Genomic DNA, 6,082 nt, shown 5'->3' with positions numbered 1-6,082 from the left:
GCCCGCGTCTGCAGCGTGTTGTGAACGCTGGGGAGACTTCCTTACCTCCAAGCTCTGACCCTCCTCTGCTGCGTGAGGCTTGGATCTCCGTTAAACCCCCAAATTTAAGCAATGTATCCTGTGCTTCAGCTAGAGCTGTGCGTCAGCGGGGCTGGCCCGGGGCCGTTGGCTCTTCAGCTGTGGCACAGCAGCACAGAACTCGTAAGATGTTTAGTGTTGGCTCTGAAGACGTACTTGACCATATATTATATACATAAAAAACTTAATAATATTATATATACAATATATTGACCATATATAATGTGGTCATATATATATAATATAATTTTTCATATATATATAATATAATATTGTGGGCTGCAGAGTTGTCTGGGGGTGTTTTAGGGTGCGTTACAGAAATAGTGAAATTCTGAAGCTTTGGGCAGAATTTGTTGCGCCGGTGAAGGGTTTGTTGCAAGAGCAGAGAAGTCAGAAATGAAAAGTCGGTGTTGAGTCTCGTATACGTTCCTGCCTTGATGCTGCGATCCTGAGGGTGGGGGCTGAGTCTACGGGGAGTTTTCCTCCCAGGAACCGGGGGGGAGAGAGGATTGTTTCCTGAAGTCTAAGCAATAAATGCAATGTATGAAAAATGCGGGTCTCCTGCTTCGCCCCCGTCGGCCTGGGGAAGGTGGGCATCAGGTTGAGGTGACCACCTCAGGTCACAAACTTTAGGTTTCTCAGGGGTTTTTGCTCAATGACCAGAAACCTCGGTTTTGAAAAACGCCCTGTGCCATCTAGTACACGCTTCTATAAACCTGGAAGCACAGAGTTAAGTTTCTGCAGTATGTAACTTTCCTTTTCTGCAAGCTTATATTTCCATTAAGGATCAAGCTCAGATGCAATTGTAGCTTCGCTTTATAGAGTGTTAAAAGTTTAATGTATAAATGTCTTCCTTCGCCAGAACTTTTTGGCAGTATTGTTTTCCAGTGCTGAAATTTCTACAAAACCATGGAGATCCCGATAGCTGCAGGGGCTCAGCTCCCCTTGAGGGGTTAATTATATTATGCCTACTATTTTTTCTTTTAAAGCAGGGAGAATAAGCTGTAGCCAAAAGTAAAAGTCATTAATTTTAAGACAGAGATGTAAGCAAAGTTTCCTTCCCCTCTGCAGGTTGGTCAGGGTAGGCTATGCAGTAATTGAAAAGTAAAGGCAATTGAATTACAGGCTCCTGTCCAAACGGAGCGCGATTTCTTCTTCTTCTTTTTTTTTTTTTTTTTTTTTTTTTTACAACCTCCATTGCATCAGAACTAGGCAGTATTCCTGATGTTCTCATGTGTGTTAATGCTGACTCACAGACTAACTTGCACAAGAAAAAAAACACACAGGCAGCTCCACCATACTAGGTAATGAGCTCTAGCAAGAAGCAGCGTCTGATGTTTTGTAAGCTTTTTTAATTGACCTTTTAAGATATTTTCTTTATTTTAAGGCTTTCTGTTCCGTAGTGGCACGATGGTAGAACTGAGTCATGCATGTTATATATTGCTAGCTCTGCTGTTGTGTACTAGGAGTGAGGAGAATACAATTCAGCATGGCACTTGTCTTTTTGATGTGTTACGGATGTGAATTAATGTTTGCAATGGGATGCAGGCAATGCACGCTTTGCAGAAGGCATAGTGATGGGGTGCTGTATGCTTTCTGGTGGACGTAACTTAGTCGGGGTCTTGAGCTTTTATTAGATTGCAAAAAATTAAATTCTGCAGAATAATTGTATTTTTTATCCATGTCTCTCCCTTACCCTTTTCCTTGCAGCAATCTGCAAAAAAATTAGAATGTTGCATTTTCTACTTTTGCTTCTCCTTGCTTTGAGAGCTCTTAAAATCAGTGATAGGTAAGAAAAAAATAACTAATTAAAAAATAATGGCAATAACATGCTTTGCCTTGGCTGAATGCACTTTTGGAGGCAGCAGCCTGCTGGGTCCCTCGAGCGGCGGTGGTGTGCCCAGGCTGCCGGTGACTCACCTTGCAGCAGGACAGAGCCCGGAGAGCTGCCGCCGGTGCCGGGGCTGTGCCGGGGTCCCCGGGGAGAGCTCCCAGCACCCCATCCCCGGGCTGCCCTGGCAGAGGGGCTGCGTGCGCCCGGCTGGGCTGGATCATCAGCATTAATTTAATTCACTTTTCCATCTTTTCCCCCGTTCCCCTGCCCGAGCCTCCAGGTCTTTACTTTCTGTGCAAACTTTTAGGGTTATAAAGCAAAGGTGGCTCCGTGCTGCACGTCTTGCTGCGTGTGTTGCTTATGTGTTACTGAGTAGTATTTGCAAATTCAGTTTCTGCTATCTTAATAAGGCAGAAATAATCTTCTTTCACCCATTGCCACTGGCTGCTACACTAAAAATAGGGTATGTTAGCACTGCTCGCTGCTTGCCACTTGCAGCATTTCAAAAATAAATACTTTGGAGCTGCAGAAACAAATGCTGCAGAAGAGAAGAGGACTCTCGACATGACTGTCACTTGATTACCAAACTTAACCTTGTTTTTTTTTTCCCCTGCCAAAGACGGGCATTAAACTGTGCAGGCATTCACGGCGTTTCGTATTTGTGCCCCAATCCCTCTCCCTTCCCCTCCCCGGGTTTTCTCGCCCTGAACCCTGACGCGAGCAGAGGGGAGGCTCATTTTTGGGGTGGGGGGTGCAAAGACTTTTCTTTTTTGCTTCTCAGTTCCCCGACACAGCGACCTGCAATGCATGGGGGATAGGCACAGCGTAGACCTGAACTGCATTTTGTTTGACTTTATTTAACTATTTATTTTATTTAAGGCGTTACAGCAGCTCCGTGCTCGGGGAATGGTACTTCGCCACCAAGTTTTGCAGTTAGCTGTTGCATATTTTCCTCTGGGCTTATGTAAAAAGTGCATTTCCTTTTCATTAAAAGGGGGGGGGAAACCCCAAAACCCTGTAGCAAGAGCTGGGCGGGTGGCACCCCTGTGCCCCGGGGTGGGGGGGGACACGACTGGGGACAGCCCCGGGGGTGGCAGGCGGCTTTGGGGAGCCTCTGCCCAGCTGGGTGACGTCCCCCTGCCAGCCTCAAATCCAAGGGTGGGATTTTCCCCCTCTCTCCTCATTTACAGAAGAAAGGGAGCTTTCCTTTGACCCTTTGGGGCCTTCAAGGACAGGACTTTTCAGCTCTTTTCTTTTGAGGGGCTTTGGCTGGGTGGGGGTGAAAGCCCTCGGCCGCTTTGTCTCCCACCCCCGGAGGGTCCTGCTGGCTTTGTCCCCGCCCCAGCTGCTGCCCAGCGCACCTTCCTGCGGGAAGCTTAGGACTTCGGGGATTTTGGGGGGCGTTTTTTGGGGGGATTGAAGTCTCCGAGTCTCTTTGTATATTGGCTAAGGAAAAGACAATCAATGCATTATCTAATTATTTTGGATTACTCCCGGCAGAGCTCTGATGCCAGCATCTTATTCTAGGTTGATGCTTTTTTCCTTTGTTGTTGTCACCTCGCCCCGACCTTTCAGGCCTCAGAGCAGGAAAATAGTTTAGAAAAGAGCAAACCTGCTTTTTTTCCCCCAAAGCACGCGAGCGCAGGAACTGAGAATTCTCAAACTCTCATGGAAGTTGTATCAAATAACAGCTGCATTTTTTATGAACGTCTTGTGACAAAGGCTATGACTTTACAAAAATCATGCAGACATGTACAAATTGTCCTGGTATATCCAAGAGCTGGAAAAAGAGGCTGCCATTAGAAAACAAAATGATGTTTTGCTTGAGCAGTCACATATTTTAAATGATGGGGCGGGGGGTTGGCTGGTTTTAATCCGGTTCTGTCCAAGTTTTCCCGTTTGGTAGGAGGTGTCCATCTCATCATCTGTCACCTGTAGGACCTGGCAGCCCAAAGGGGACTGGATTTTTTTTGGGTGGCGATGGTGCTGGGGGCTCCTCCTGCGCCCTGGGGCACAGCTCAGCTTGGGAGACGAGATCGCAAAATACAGTTTGCATCTGTAATTGCTAAGGTCATTTCTCCCGCAGCACAGTTCTTCCCGTGTCAAATGGACTGAAGCCATTTCAAACCATTCAAAAGTAGCTTGCTGCTCGATTTAAAAACAAAACAAAAGCATATTTAGTAGAGGAGATTTTTAAGTTAGACATTATCAAGTGTTATTGCGTTCACTATCTAGTCACAGTAATATTTTGTTGCTGTTGTTTTTAGGGGATGCGAGGTCTCGTGGTCAGCAGGTTCTCCTTGGCTTTCAAGACTGCCTTCTTTTATTTCTTGGATTTTGGGGGGGGGTTAGGGTTGTTGGTGGCTTTGGGCTGGTTTTTCTTTCTATATTCTGGTCATAAAAAGGCAGGGGCAGAGGGGGGAGGAAGAAACAAAAATCCAGCAGTCCTGGCCTACAGTTTATTGAAGTGGTTTGGACTTTTGCAGCTCACTGGTGCGGCTTTGCTCACGTTCCTCGGTGCTGTTTCTAGACCAAACACAGTTACTCTTTTCACCATTTCCCTGTGAGCACGTTTCAGGGCCTTTTTTCTCCAGGAAGACTGGAGGTTTAGACCGTCACTGAGTGCTACCGGCAAGCCTGCCCGCTCGCTCGGCTGCTTTGTGACCAGCAGCTACAAAATCTGCTGGAATCAGAGAAAAGGCCACCGGGAGCTGGAGTGATGTGAGTTTGGGGGTGGGATCCCTTTCGGGGTGGCCAGGCCAGGCTGCAGCCCTGTGGAAAGCTTACCCTGGGAGGGATCAGTTGTGTGGAGCATCTTGGTTCAAACTCTGATGTCTCATGGGAGGTTTTACATGAAATTGGCAAATAATTTGCTAGGCTGGGGCACTCTGGTGCTTCTCACCGGCTTAAATGTATCCTGAACTGGCACAATTTTGGTGTTTTTAGAGAGAGACATGGGTTCCTCCTGGCATGCCTGGCTTGTTTATAGAGCAGATTCTAAGCAATATTAATAATTGATATCTACTTTAAGTTGGTTTGTTCTGTGCTACCAAGCTGTCCTTGGCTGGTCCCACTCATCCTGCCCTGTTGGGTTTCTCCGAGGCAGGGGGTTGTGAGCGGGGCCAAGGAGGTCCCACCCGGTGCCTGCCTGGTCCCTTCAGCTCTAAGGGAGCTCTTGCTGGAAGAAAAGAGGAGGATATCCTTCTCCACCCGTGGTCTGCCATCACCATGGACGAGGCTTCCTTCAGGTGCCTGAGTGGCGAAGTTTTGTGTCTGTAAAGCATGTTATTTTTCAGTAATTCTCACAGATCGAGAGTGCATCTGCTTTTGCCAGAGCAGACTCCTTTCCTTCTCCAACAGAGGTTGGCGGTGTCGTGGTTGGAAGAGGTGTTGGGCTCTTGGGCTTGGCTGTCGTGGTGTCTTCTCTGACCTCCTCGCAGGATGTCACCTTGGTCCCCTCTCGGTGCCTTAGTCTTCTCATCACCACCAGGCAGAGATCTCATTGACCTGACACCGGGTTTGGATGAACCCGTTGAGCGCTCCCGACACATGGAGGTCCTGGAGGTCCTCGGCTGGGAGCGTCACGGCTCTGCCGAGCACTGGGAGGCTGCAGGTCCTGGGGGATGCGGAGCAGATGTGTTAGTGCCGTTTGCTGGAAGAGCAGGGGAAGGCAGCCAGCCCCCGGGCACTTGGGAGTGGCAGCAGTTTGCTGCTGTGGAGTTGAACTTAATGCACCAAGCATCTATTTGGACGGTGGAAGTGGAGGTAGCGCGCGATCGGCGGGGAGGGGTTGCGCCGGAGCATCACCGGCCCTGTCTGCACTCCCTACAGTTATCCTCCTCTAAGGATGGCTTCACCTCTAATCTCTTAAATTTTAACTGTGTGTGACCATCCGAGCAGAGCCATCGCAACAAATCCGAGAGCTATAGCAGAAATAAAAGAGCTCTGGGCAGGAGAGAAGTAAGCAAAGTGAGGCCCCACCCTCTTTCCCAGAAAAAAGCACCAAACATGCTCAATAAATGCGAAGGTAATTTAAAATCTGAATCCAGGAGACAATGTGACTAGGATTTCATTACTTAAGCAAATGGATTTGCTTTTAGTGGATTCAGCCACAGACTGAAAGAAGCTTTCCCCAAGGGGTAAACATTTTTCCTGCATTTGAAAGGCTTT

General features: G+C 47.9%; 1 protein-coding gene across 1 annotated transcript in view; it reads left to right on the top strand.

Moving 5' to 3' along the window:
- The first annotated feature begins 1,380 nt into the window (after positions 1-1,380).
- The window catches only part of NACC2 (NACC family member 2), a 24,496-nt gene continuing 19,794 nt past the window's right edge, over positions 1,381-6,082 (top strand). Inside the window, exon 1 of the mRNA XM_009280617.1 lies at positions 1,381-1,419. The gene's annotated coding sequence lies outside the window, so the exon portion shown is untranslated. The remainder of the gene's footprint in view (positions 1,420-6,082) is intronic.

The sequence above is a fragment of the Aptenodytes forsteri genome, unplaced genomic scaffold (assembly GCF_000699145.1).
Source record: "Aptenodytes forsteri isolate BGI_AS27 unplaced genomic scaffold, ASM69914v1 Scaffold68, whole genome shotgun sequence".
Lineage (NCBI taxonomy): Eukaryota > Metazoa > Chordata > Aves > Sphenisciformes > Spheniscidae > Aptenodytes > Aptenodytes forsteri.
The sequence above is the reverse complement of the archived record's forward strand: the minus strand, read 5'-3'. Positions and strand labels throughout refer to the sequence as shown.